The sequence below is a fragment of the Phaseolus vulgaris genome, chromosome 7, assembly GCF_051622355.1.
Source record: "Phaseolus vulgaris cultivar YP4 chromosome 7, ASM5162235v1, whole genome shotgun sequence".
Lineage (NCBI taxonomy): Eukaryota > Viridiplantae > Streptophyta > Magnoliopsida > Fabales > Fabaceae > Phaseolus > Phaseolus vulgaris.
In genome coordinates this window covers 10575668-10588843 of record NC_143504.1, presented here as the reverse complement: position 1 = coordinate 10588843, position 13176 = coordinate 10575668, and the positions used below count along the sequence as shown (strand labels likewise).

At 30.1% G+C, this 13176-nt stretch overlaps 1 pseudogene; it reads right to left on the bottom strand.

The window, feature by feature from the left end:
- Positions 1-4301: 4301 nt before the first annotated feature.
- On the bottom strand, positions 4302-11121 carry LOC150025772 (phenylalanine ammonia-lyase 2-like; annotated as a pseudogene).
- Between the last annotated feature and the right edge of the window lie 2055 nt (positions 11122-13176).

The window sequence follows — 13176 nt, the reverse complement described above, 5'->3', positions numbered from 1 at the left end:
AATTTAGAATTTATGTAAAAATATTATAATATAAAAATAATATTTTAGAGAAGTAATTATTTTAAGAACTAATTAATTGAAAAGTTAAATATATGAAAAAAAATATTTAAAAAATTGATTATTTAGTTTTGTATTGAATTAAAAAAATATAATATTGATAGCTATTTAATTATAAATAAAATATATATTAAGTAAATGTAACACCCGAAACTATTACAATACATGATTAGAGCTTATAGAAATACAAATATTTACAATATAAGTTTCAAAACAATATCCTAAAACCCTCCGGACCCTCCGACACCTATATAATCATTTGCTCGTATATGTACTACAGTCGTCGCAGTTCACAACAAAAAAAAAACAAGGGTAAGCTAATGAAAAGAAATTTCATAACATACTTAATTCATGAAAAAAAAAAACAATCAGACTAATCAATTATAAACATTTCTTTAAATGTTGTCATATAAAATTTCAATATCAATTACATCATTCATATAGACCACACATGAATCTATTTTCAACCACAATCATTGGATTTCATTTCAATCCATAGTATTTTGATTTCATTTCAATCACACTGACTACACATGAATTCATCGTCTTCCAAAAGATTCATTAAATATGCCCCTACCAGAGATTAACATCTAATCATACATCAAGGATCAGGATAAGTTCAAACATCCAATATTGAGTGTCTACCGCGGGATCCGGTGTGTATGAACTCCCTCATCAACTTCTCATCACCTGATATCTTATCTTATATGACTTAGATCATGAGTGAAGCTAGAGGATCTCTATTAAACATAGACTTTTCATACTCAATGTATCATCAAACAATAACTCATACATTATCCCAAATGTATGACATCAATTTCATACAATTTTCATCATTCATATATAATACATTTCATTCAATCACATGAAATTATCATCATGTAATAACATTAATTTGGATAAATATATTATGGGAATCAATCTTATTAAGTCACAATATCCCGACCTCTTCAAATGTTTTAATTTACTTTACTTGCACAATATCCTTAATTACATTACATAAATATTCTAATTTACTTACACAATTTACCTACACATTAATATCCCCGATTACACTACATAAATGTTCTGATTTACTTACACAATATCTCTTATTATATTACATAAAACTCTAATTATATTAGAGAATACTCTGGTTTATATACATGTTATTCAGATTTTATGAAATGATATTATAATATGTCACATTAAAACTTGGAGAAATAAGTATAAAAGACCCAAACCCATAAAGACTTATAAATAGATGATCACTCATAGAGAATAATCTCAACTCATATTCTAACACAATACTCACTATATATATACTAAATTTGATACTCTTACTAACTTAGTGTCAGAGTATTTTTGACCGATGAAGCTTCCTCATTCCTTGAAAATTGAATCACTAGAGTTTGAAGGAAGACCACTCAAAATCCACGTGGATTTCAACGGACTTCATCTCACCAAAAATATATTGATTATGATGAAGTTAAATTTTAAATTTCTAAAAGTGGGCTTTTAAAAGAGGACGAATTCGGTTGTATTTTTCTAAAAATTGATTAATTAATCACCCCACCACCAAGTGTATTAGGTTGTGTTTTTTCAGATTTGTTAGTAACACTGTCTTGCTTTGTTACTCATTATGACACTCGTGGGTTACACTTAGGATATATTTTAACCAAAAATCAATCAAACAAGTTATAATTGATATGCGTATATTCTTTTAATATTAAAAATACATTTATAATAAAATATGAAATTTTCAGTTTTAAAAGTATTGGCATAAGGATTCATGAGTGATCCCTATTATTAGTCCATATTTCTACCCGCACTTGTAAGTGATAAAAAATATCATTAGTTTTTTACAATATTATTTAATTAAAAAATTATTAACATAAATTGTAAGATAATTTTTTTATTTTTCGTAGTTTATTATTTTCAAACATTTTTTTTATTTTGTAAAACTAAACGATTGATATTATATCAATGTTATTTAAATTAATTTAATTTTTAATTTTTTTTTAAATGATTGAGATTGCATTGCTAATTTTGAAATAAATAATCGTACCCAATAGTTAATAATACAATAATTCAATTGAAAGAGACAGATATGTAATTTATTCCTATTCCTATTAAAGTTGTTTATTTAAAAATATAAATAGAAACCTAATGCAATCTCAGCGTCTGTCCAACACCCTTGTTTTAAGTAACTACAAAAAATAAAGAACAAAAAGTTTTAAAAATATTAAATAAGTTGCATAGTTGCAAAAAGTTTTTATCATTTTTTAAGTTAGTGATAAGATGAGAACTTATGTATGCTAAATTTGTCAATATATTGAATTATTACTTATTAAATTTTTCTCAGACCTTTTTGTCCTTTAACTAGTTTATAGTAAAAGGTAAATAGGTCAAGATTAAACTTTTATAATAGAAACTATAATACAAGACTTAAAGTGCACCAAAATGGAATCTAGCATGTTCTATAACTTATATAATGCAAAGGCCACCTAACCCTTAATCCTTATGTTTGTGCCACTATAGTCAAAAACAGTTATAGTTGCTTATTTTTTTGACAATATAATATATATTTATGATTTTATTATACTTTTTTTCTTTTATACTTAAAAATCATTTTTTTTCTTTTAAAAGTTTTTATATTGATATTATTGTTTTAAAAGTTACACGAATAATTATAATTTATAATTAAATGACTTGACTAACGTTTTTATGCTGATTTAGAGATTAAAGATTATTTATTAATTTTGTCGTTGGTTAAACTTAATTTAAATTTTGTTAAAAAAAACTTTTTTTCTTTTATTTTTCTTGTATTCTTTTAGTTGTTGTTTGTTGTCACATATTTCAGTAAAATTCAAATTTTTGAGTTATATAAATTTAAGAAATCAAGTGAAGTTTGTGTCATATATGGGTATTGACAATTGAGTTCGGTGAGTAAACCCATTATCCAACCCACTAAGAAAAATATTGGGTTGGGTTGAATTTTTGTATTTTTTTTTTTTTTGTGTTAAACTTAATCTAACTCCATTCAATCCATCCAATTTTGAATATGTTGGATTAGATTAAGTCAATTTGGGTAAAATTTTGAATTTTTATTTTATTTCTTTATAAAAGTTATAGTTTTCAAATATTAAATTAACTAAAAAATAATATTATTTTTAAAAAAACTATGTCAACTGGTTGGACTATCTTAACTCATTTTGGTTAAAATTTTGAAAATAATTCTTTTTTTAAAATAGTTGTAATTTTATTTTTTTATAAAAATGTGCTCTCATGTTATGGATTACTATGCAACTTGACATCTCAGTAAGATTGACACATTAAGTAACAACAATCATATGTCATCACTAAAAAAAGTATTATTAAAAAAAATACAAAAATATAGGGGATTAGGCAAAAACTCATATGTTAGCAAAAACGATACATAGGTAGACTATACATATTCATAAAGAATTCTAATAACAGACTAGATGGAAGCCTATTATATCAATGAAATGATTCTCTGTGAATAAATCCTAAATTAGCCAATTTATCAGCACACACATTGTCTTCATGAAAAATATGAGTAATCCTAAACCTGGTTTTCCCACAGTAATTAAGACAAGTATTTCATCGATTCCGAAGCATCCAAGAAACATTTGTTCTATCAGTAAACGCAACACAAACCAAAGCAGAATCACAATCCAACCAAAAAAAAGTTGTAATTCAAGTATTAAAACTAATTAAAAAATATCACAATTTACAAAAAAAGTTAAAAGAATATTTCAAGTCAATATGTTAAGTGATAACAAGTTTGACGAAACTAATTCAAGATATGACTAATATAACACAAATTATTCACAACACAATTATAAGATTGGGTCTCGAATCATCCATACTAAACTCATCACCCAACTCATATAAGAATGTGTTAATTTGGATTGGATTGAGTTTGATCCAATCATAAATGAAACTCAATCCAATCTAATTGAGTTGGATTTTATCCATTTTAGTTATATGGTAACTTGATCCAAGGAGCACCCTACTATCATAGTTTAGTTTTAGAGTTTCAATTTTTATTAAAATGCAATATATGTATTATTTTATTTTCAAGTAATAAGTAAAAAATTATTTTAAAATTATTATTAGTTGTTATTGCATTAAAAAAAGAATTGAAGTAGTAACAAAATTGATTTAAATCCACGAAAGAAGTAAGTAATATTTATGTTTTGTTATCGTAATGCATGATCAATTAAGACTAACCTCAACTTTTACATCAAAGAATAGTTTGACCTACAAGGGTCGTCAATGTAAACAAAAACATACTCATTATCCATAATTTTAAACAAGCCCTCGTACAATCCAAAATGGTGTGACTCATGATTAATCTCAACTGTGATAATTTTTTTTACCACTTGACTCACAATATTCTTGATAGTTTTCTTCAAGTTTTCCTCTAAATGACTTAGATTAATAGCTTGACATAATGCACCTAAAAATGTGGAACACTTGAGCTTTAAAATGTCTGATGTTTCTCTTGTCAAACGCTCTTTAGGTTACAGCTCAAAGAAACCATCATCAATTCCTTCTAATTGAAAGGCTTCTCTGACATTCAGAACTTCTCTGTTAGGTCCATGGATTTAGAGTTTGGTCTTTCAATTAGGAGACCAACAACATATGATAAAAGAATTATATAAGTTGATGCAATGATTGAGCCAGGTATGGGAGACAAGGAGTTATCTTATGGTTTAAAATCTTGGTTCCAAGATTTCAAATCTTATTCTTCAGTATCCTTGAAGTTGTTGATCCTAACTAGCATGGATGCTCTAGTAAAATTGAGTGAGGTAAAGTGTGACAAGATTTTGTATCATTGTCAAAGATGTCAGCATTTAAAAATCTGTTACACCAAAATATATATCAAATTTTACCACTAAATTTATTAAAATAACAACAATCTACATGATAAGTAATAAACACACCTACCTAAATATGTTCACTAAGTGGTATAAACCATAACCAAGTTTTAAAATTACATAAATATTATTTCATATATCATTTAATCCAATAATTTAATAATACTTTGTGTATTTTCTACCACCTTTGTGTACAAAAACTTTACACAAACATACATTCTCTTATTTCTTGTTTTTTTTTTTCATATAAGACAAAGTTTGAAATTAAATTATAGGGATGACAATGCGGGTTGGGTTTGCCCACCTTGCATAAAAGATGCGGGTTAATTTTATTTGCCTGTCCCACATAAATTTTTTTAAAATAATGAAAAAAAAGTTCAAATATAAATTTTGAATAATTTTTTATTTATTTATTACATTTTTTTTCTTATTTAGATGAATTAAGTAAATGGTCTTACATTATTATTCTCAAACACATGTGTAATAAGATATGTGAAAAAACATCATTATGACGTTCTAATTTTTAATGAAATTTGAATTTTAATTGAATTAATAAATTGACTAATAAAATATTTCATTAAATATATATATATATATATATATATATATATATATTTAAGATAATATATGTGGACACATTATTACTATTCTAGTTTGAAAATTAGTATAAAATAATATATATATATATATATATATATACTATGATACTATATTTAAATTTTATTATAAAAAAGACTATAAAATCTGACTACTGCATTGACTAAGAGTATTGAAACATAAACAATGTATGCATTTTAGAAAGACAAAAAATACTATTAAATATTAAAAAGTCATTATCAAATTTTGTGAATGTGTTCTGATTTAGGGATTTAGGGGAGTTTCTTCCTACACCTTCATGTCTTTTTTCTCGCATCCTATACTTAACAAAATACTCAAATTACCCTTTGAAATTTTTCATTGAACATTTTTCTTTAATTTTGGAATGTGGAATTCAAAGACTTTCTAGGTTATATAATCCAGAACTTAAAATTTATGTTTAGGATTGTACAATTTGAAAATGATAATTTTAAAACTTTGTAGAATTTGAAAATGATAATTTTAGAACTTTGGAAAATATGAGGTTGTGGGAAGAAATTATGGGGGTGAATAAATAAATTTATATATTTTTAAGATAGGCGGGTTATGCAGGTCAGCTCACCCCGTCCCACACTTGTCCTGTGTGGATTGTGGACAGACTTAAGTGAGCCAGCAAGTTGAAATAGATAGCCCATCTCACGTTTTTCCTTAAGGGATCGCGCATCGACCTGCATAGTCCTTCCCGCATTATCATTTATATAAAATTATGAAATTTTGTGTGTAAATAAATGATGATAACTATTTATATCCTAATAGTTAATAGAGACTATTTTATTTTATTTTTCCCATTTTTTTAATTTAGAAAAGGATAATCATAGAAAATAGAATTATGTATATATATTTTTTTTCTTAGATCTTATTTTACTTTTTTTTCTTCGTTTAGCAGCATGCTCTTTTAAGATTAATGTTGGTGTAAACTTCATACTTTGTTATACAATTTTATTTAAAGGTAAAATGATATCCTTTCTATTACATATATGATAAATTATGCTTATTAAATTTGTATTGAAAGTGTACCGGTGAGGGTGAATCACATAGAATTAATGCACCAAGATAAAATAAGAAATCACAAATCAAATAATGTTATTTTAGCAAAGATATACATTAACTACAGTTCATAAATAATTGGCGCAAATGGGGTAGGTAGGTATGAGATGAATGTGTACTCAGAAATACTTCACTGCAGTCTAATAAATATACCCTTTACATATTTAGGCCTACCTATAGGAGGTAATCCATCTAGATGCTCATTTTGGGAGCTGGTGCTTTTAAAGGTTAGAAAGAAACTTTCAGTGTGGAAGGGGAGTAACCTGTCTTTCGCAGAAAGAGTATGTCTTATCAAATCTGTCATCAGTGCCATACCACTCTTCTTCCTATCCTTTTTCAAAGCACCGATTGGAGTGTGTAAGGAGATAACGAAACTACAAAGAACTTTCTTGTGGGGTTGGGGAGCGGAAGGGAGGAAAATCGCTTGGACAAGTTGGGAAAATATTTGTAAGGCAAAAGAGGAGGGAGGTTTAGGTATTAGAAGCATTGAGTTGTTCAATAAGGCACTCCTGGCAAAATGGCTATGGAGATTGGGATCTCAAGAGTCTGGACTCTGGAAGGATGTTCTAGAATCAAAGTATGGCCAGTGGGGAACGATGATATCATATGCACCAAATCGAAAGGGATATACATCTAGATGGTGGAGTGATCTAGCCAAGGCTAGTGTTTCTGACCAAGGGGCCAATTGGTTCAATCAGAATTTGGGTTGGAAAGTGGGTTCTGGGGAGAAGATCAAATTTTGGGAGGACGAGTGGTTAACCAATGGGCAACTCAAAACAAGATATGAAAGGTTATATAATAACTCTAAGCTCAAAGACAAGTATATTGGTAGTTGTGGAAGCTGGACTATGGAAGGGTGGGAGTGGAAATTCAGTTGGAGAAGAGATTGATTTGAATGGGAGAAAAGCATGGTAGAGGACTTCATGGCAATTATATCTCAAGTAATACTACAACAAGAGGTAGAGGATATACGAATTTGGATCGATTCTCCGTCATATACATTCACGGTGAAATCAGCCTACAACAGGTTAGTAAAGCATAATACAGGGGGGTTGTGAAGGTGTTCGAACTACTTTGGAATTTAAAGCTCATGCCATCAGCTACGTTTTTTGTGTGGTGGGCACTATCGGATAGATTAGCGACAAAACAGAATTTGCAAAGAAGGAGTGTGATATTGGGGAATATACTATGTGTGTTTTGTGGAAAAGAGGAAGAGACATGTTCACATATCCTTGTTTCATGTGAAGAATCAATTAAAGTATGGAACATGTGCTCTAGATGGATGGGAGTAAGTTCGGTGAACTATAATGTATTGAATCATCATTTTGAACAATTTCCTGGCATATGTTCTAATCAAGAGGGCAATAGGTTATGGAAAGGTCTTTGGGTATCAGTTGTTCGGTGTATATGGAAGCATAGAAATAGGATTATCTTCAACCAAGCCAAGTTAGATGTGGAGGAAATTTTCACTTTGGCACAAGTACAATCATGGGTTTGGATGAAACACAAAGAAAGGAAAGTCACTTTTTTCATTTAACGATTGGATTTTATCTCCTATAACATGCATCAATATGGTTATTAGATAATGTTTTATACTGTTATTTATATCATGCATGTTGGTTGGTTGTTGCAACAATTATAAAATCAAATTGCTAAAGACCTATGGGCTGGATCTGATTTTGTATATCTAAGTTTTGATGAGGTGGGGAAGGTGTTTTTTCTCTTTATTGCAGAAAAATAGGGAGGATATCAGATAAAAATCAGCAGATATTCCTATCATGAAGTGGTAAATGAAGTGTGAATGCTTCCTATCTTTGATAATTTTTGCATGCAGGGTCGGTTGTTGCAGCAATTATAAGTAAATTGATTAATACCAATTGGGATGAAACTGTTTTCATTTACCTATGTTACTGGGAAGGTGTGGAAGGTGTTTTTCTTGGTGCAGGTAAACGGGAGGACAACAACTAACATTTCCAGATGTTAGAGGATTATGGGAAGCGGAAGAGTGAAGAATGTTGATGGAAGCTGGGGCATAGGGAGATTATAGAACAATCACAATCTTAAGCTGTTACATATTCTGTTAAAGAAGCTATCTTAGAAGTCAGAATTTTGGAAACCAAAACTGGTTTGTGCAGTAAGTGATGGTGTGAGGTTCTTTAATGTTAGAATGTATAAGTGGCTAGGGGGTTAGATTTATGCAGTCGTCTTGTTTAAGGTTGTGTGGATGTACATGTTTTGTTAGTTTGCTGTCAGGATTTTATAAGTAGCTGTAAGAAGGTAAGTTTTCTTTTTCTTTTTCTTTTTCTTTCTCTTTTGTTTGATTTTTCCTTTTTCCTAACCCATTTTTAGTGGGTTTGTATAAGGGTTGGGACACCCCTAAAGTGTTCCATTATTTTATTTAATTCTTTGCTGAAAAAAAAATGAGATAGTTCATTATAAACACTATAAATAAACGTGATTGTATAAAAATAAAATATATTTTTATTAATATATTACACACTCTCATACGAGTATTAAGGAACTAATATGATAATGGAAGCAAAGAAGAAACGATCAAATAATGAGTGGTAATTGTTTAGCCGATAACAAGTAGTACCAATAGAGACCTTATACAAGTACACAAGAAGATTTATAAAAATAAAGTTATGTAGAATTAAGAAATGACCTAATTAGTTCGTTTTGGAGAGAAACACCTTGGTTGGTTCTCCTATAGGAGGTTCCATCGAAACCTGTAGTGATCTCATACATATCAATGTCGTTCACCAAACTATCACTCACCTCTACAAAAAAAATACAAATTAGCTTCCAAAATCTTGCGTTGACCAAAAAATGGAAGTTATTATTGTCGGTTAAACCCACAAAAATATATTTCAAAAAATTAACGTCTGTTCCATGAATTTACAGTCGACGAAAAGGAAAAAAAATATTTATTATGCCGACTTAACACACTAAAAATTGGACAATAAATATATTATTTTAATAAAAATAAAAGAATAAAACATTACGAAGGTTAAACCTACGCAATTGGCAATTGATTTTATAAACTTTAAAATTAAATACAAAATTGACGTAATAAAATATTTTTAGAATATCAAAGGTTAACGACGCTAACATTTTTAATAATAAAATATTTTTAGAATATCAAAGGTTTAACTGATGTAAGAATTGCTAACATTTTTAATGATACACGTATAAAGAGATTATTGTAATAAAAAACAATATCAGATAACAGGTTTAGTGTGCTAGATTCTCCCACTCTCTTAATCCCTAATCTCTTTCCTTTTCTACTTAAACCCTAATATGAGAAATTCCCAAAACCAACTCCTTAAAATCGTCCCAGGTGAAGATGCACCGAAGATCCGTCTAGATGCATGTGGTTGGCTAGTGGTGTCGTTGAAGGTGAGCGGTGGTAGATGGTGGTGATCCGAGCTCCATTGGTCGTTTGAAGTTTTGTCGCGCGAGATTTGGAATTAAAAGCGAGATTTGGTGACGACGAACACGACAGTAGGGGGTGCAACGACGGCGAGCTCGAACGATGGTCACAGGAGGCGAGCGCAAAGACAACTGTAGTGACGGCGAGGAGAACAACAGGCGCGCATGAAGGAGACACCTGCAACGGAGGTGTGAGCGGCTGAGACACAATTTGGGGTTTTTTTAGGGTTCACGATTTCACTTGTTTTGTTTTGTTTTTAAACTTGTCCTCTGATCCATCCTCCATGGTAGATGGTGTTGGTCTTTTAAATTTGATTTCTTATTTAATTTATGTTCAAATTTAATTTTACTTTAAAAATTTACAAACTTTATTTTTGAAATTAAAGTTTAATTTTAGTTTGCTAAGGAATTTATATTTGGAGATATAAATGTTATATTTTTAGAGAATTAAAAATTCAATTTTAGTTAGGAATTGAGATCCATTTACATAAGCGTCAGCTTATAAAATGCTATAATTTTGAAAGAAAATGTTTGTTGTGGTGATGTCCGACGGAAGCTATATATTTTATATTATATTGTCTGTTATATGTAGGTTTAGCCTTCAATAGTTATAATTGTGGTCTTGGCTGACGAAAGTTAGATTTATTACACATTATATTTTTATATTATATTGTTGGTTTTGTGTGGGCTTAGCCCACAATAGTTGCATGGGTTAAACCTACGCAAAATAACGTAGGTTTTCAATTGCGACGTAAGTGTGTTTGTGTCGATGAGTTTAGCATCCATTGTTTATGCGACATTAAGTTCATGAAAATATTTATTTTATGTCAATATTCTCCTGTTTTTATGTGTTTTTGGCCCACTCAAATTCAATGATTTTTTGTAGTGCACCCAGTCACGGCTACCTTTAACACCATGTCGAGTTTCCTCCGCCAACTCCACCCTCACATCGCTCTTTGCAACCACGACTACGTGAGACACAGTGTATCTTCCCACCTACCATCAAGACAAGCATGCGCTTCACCTCTTCATGGTGACTACCTCTCACAACATCAACAGGCATGCCCCAGTTAAGTGGGTCACAGTTAGTGTTACCATTACACTACTAAAAAATATCAAAACGACGACCCCACGTTTAAGGTGTTTTTACTATTCAGACGTTGTCATTGAAAACGTGGTAGCATTTTTTAAATTAACTTCATTTAAGAGGGCGACTATTTGGTAGAGCCGCCTTCTTAAAAACAAACACTTTGTTTAAGAAGGCGGCTCTACCAAATAATCGGCCTTTTATACTCTTTTTTTACCCTAACACAGAGCGCGCCACTTACTCTTTCATATTTCCTTTCTCTGGCACTTCGTTTTTCTTCTACTCTGGTGCTTCCTCTCGTCTTCCTCGAGCCTGCATTTTCATGTCATTGGTAAGTTCGTTTCGAGCTTTGTACTTCTTCTTCACCATTGGTTTTTGTATTTTTTTTTTCGTTTCTCTTATTTGTTTCTTTTCTGCCATTGCTCGAAGGTCACCATTGTTTCATTACCACACTAGTGTTTGGGTTTTCGTTGTGCCCTGTTTGCTCTGTCGCCACTGTCGTTGTCGTCTCACTTCACCACCACTGTTTGTTCGACGGTGCGCCTGCGAGGGATGGTTCGACGTGGCGAACAGTGCTGGCGCGAAATCAGTGCGCGGCGGCGACGCGGTTGCAGGGACAACACAATTTGAGGAGGAAGAAGGTGAAGTGTGGTGCCTTGACGACGCAAGCAAAGGGGTAGATGTGTGCGAGACAGATGCCCCATTTTTTTAATGCATACGTCTTATAAGGGCGGCTCTTACCATAGCCGCTCTTTTTGGTTGCATCCAAGAAGGCGGCTAAATAGTCATCTTCTTTTCTCTGAAACATAAGACTACGCGTTGGTCAAAGACGACTAGAAAGCCACCATTTTACAGTTAAAATGGTCATCATTTTTAAGCTTTTTTGCACCAGTATTTTCATTCTTACAGTTTTTGTTTGAATGTTCCATCCTCTAATAGTGGTGGGATATATAGAAAGTGTATATAGGAGGTGGGAGAAATAAAAGTGTATATAGGATATATAGAAAGTGTTACCTTTGCCATTATTCTTACATTTATTTCTATTTTTATCGTTTCTTCCAAAATTAAAAAAAAAAAACATTTTCGAAGGGAGATGTAGTAAAGCATACACTGCTACATATGTTATCTTGATTTGCATATATTAAATTTTTGGAAAGATTTCTTTTAACATCAAAAAAATAAAACACATACACTTGAAAAACCATTATAATGATATAATAATGTTTTAAATTTTAAAAAAAATACAATTGAAATATTAATTTATTAAAGGTATGAAGTGTATAGTTTTTTACTGTGGTATTAAGATATCGACACCCTAAACTTTTATTGCCAAATTGGTTTTAGGGACTTTTCTTTCCTTGAAAGAGACGCAATGGAAACAAGTAATCCTTGTATTGGGCCATACGAAAAAACAGAGAGTATTTTTGCTTCCTCTCCGTTTTTTCTTTTTGCACCACCATTTAATAAAAATATCATTTTCAAAACCTGATTTTCGGAATCCATGGTAGGTCCACCAGTCGCATCATTTAGATGAGATGAGTTTATTTTTTAAAACCATCTTTTTTTAGTATTGGTCGTTCGGTTTAGTATGTTAACTCTTTTTTTTTTATCAATTTTAAATAGAAATGTAATATTTTTTAGATTAAAATTTGTAGTGATTAATATTTTGTATTAAAAAATTTAAATTAATTTTTTTTACATCATTAAAATATGATTGATATTTATTTTATTTTGTTAAGTATGAAACCTTCGTTTATTAGAATATTAAGATTTGATTTGATTGCTGTTACATTTTTATTATTCGAAAAATAATATTAATTATTATAACTAAATAAATTAAAAAAAATGTTAAGATGAATTATTAATTTAACTTATATAACATTTATGAATCATCTTGACCCGCTTTACTTTTAACGGACCACTAGGGTTGGGTGAAAACAAACTGGACTTGCTGGTTTTATACTCTAGTAATAGGTGATTTTATTGCACCTTTTTTCCTCTTTTCTTTCCCTAACATTTTTTTACAAAAAT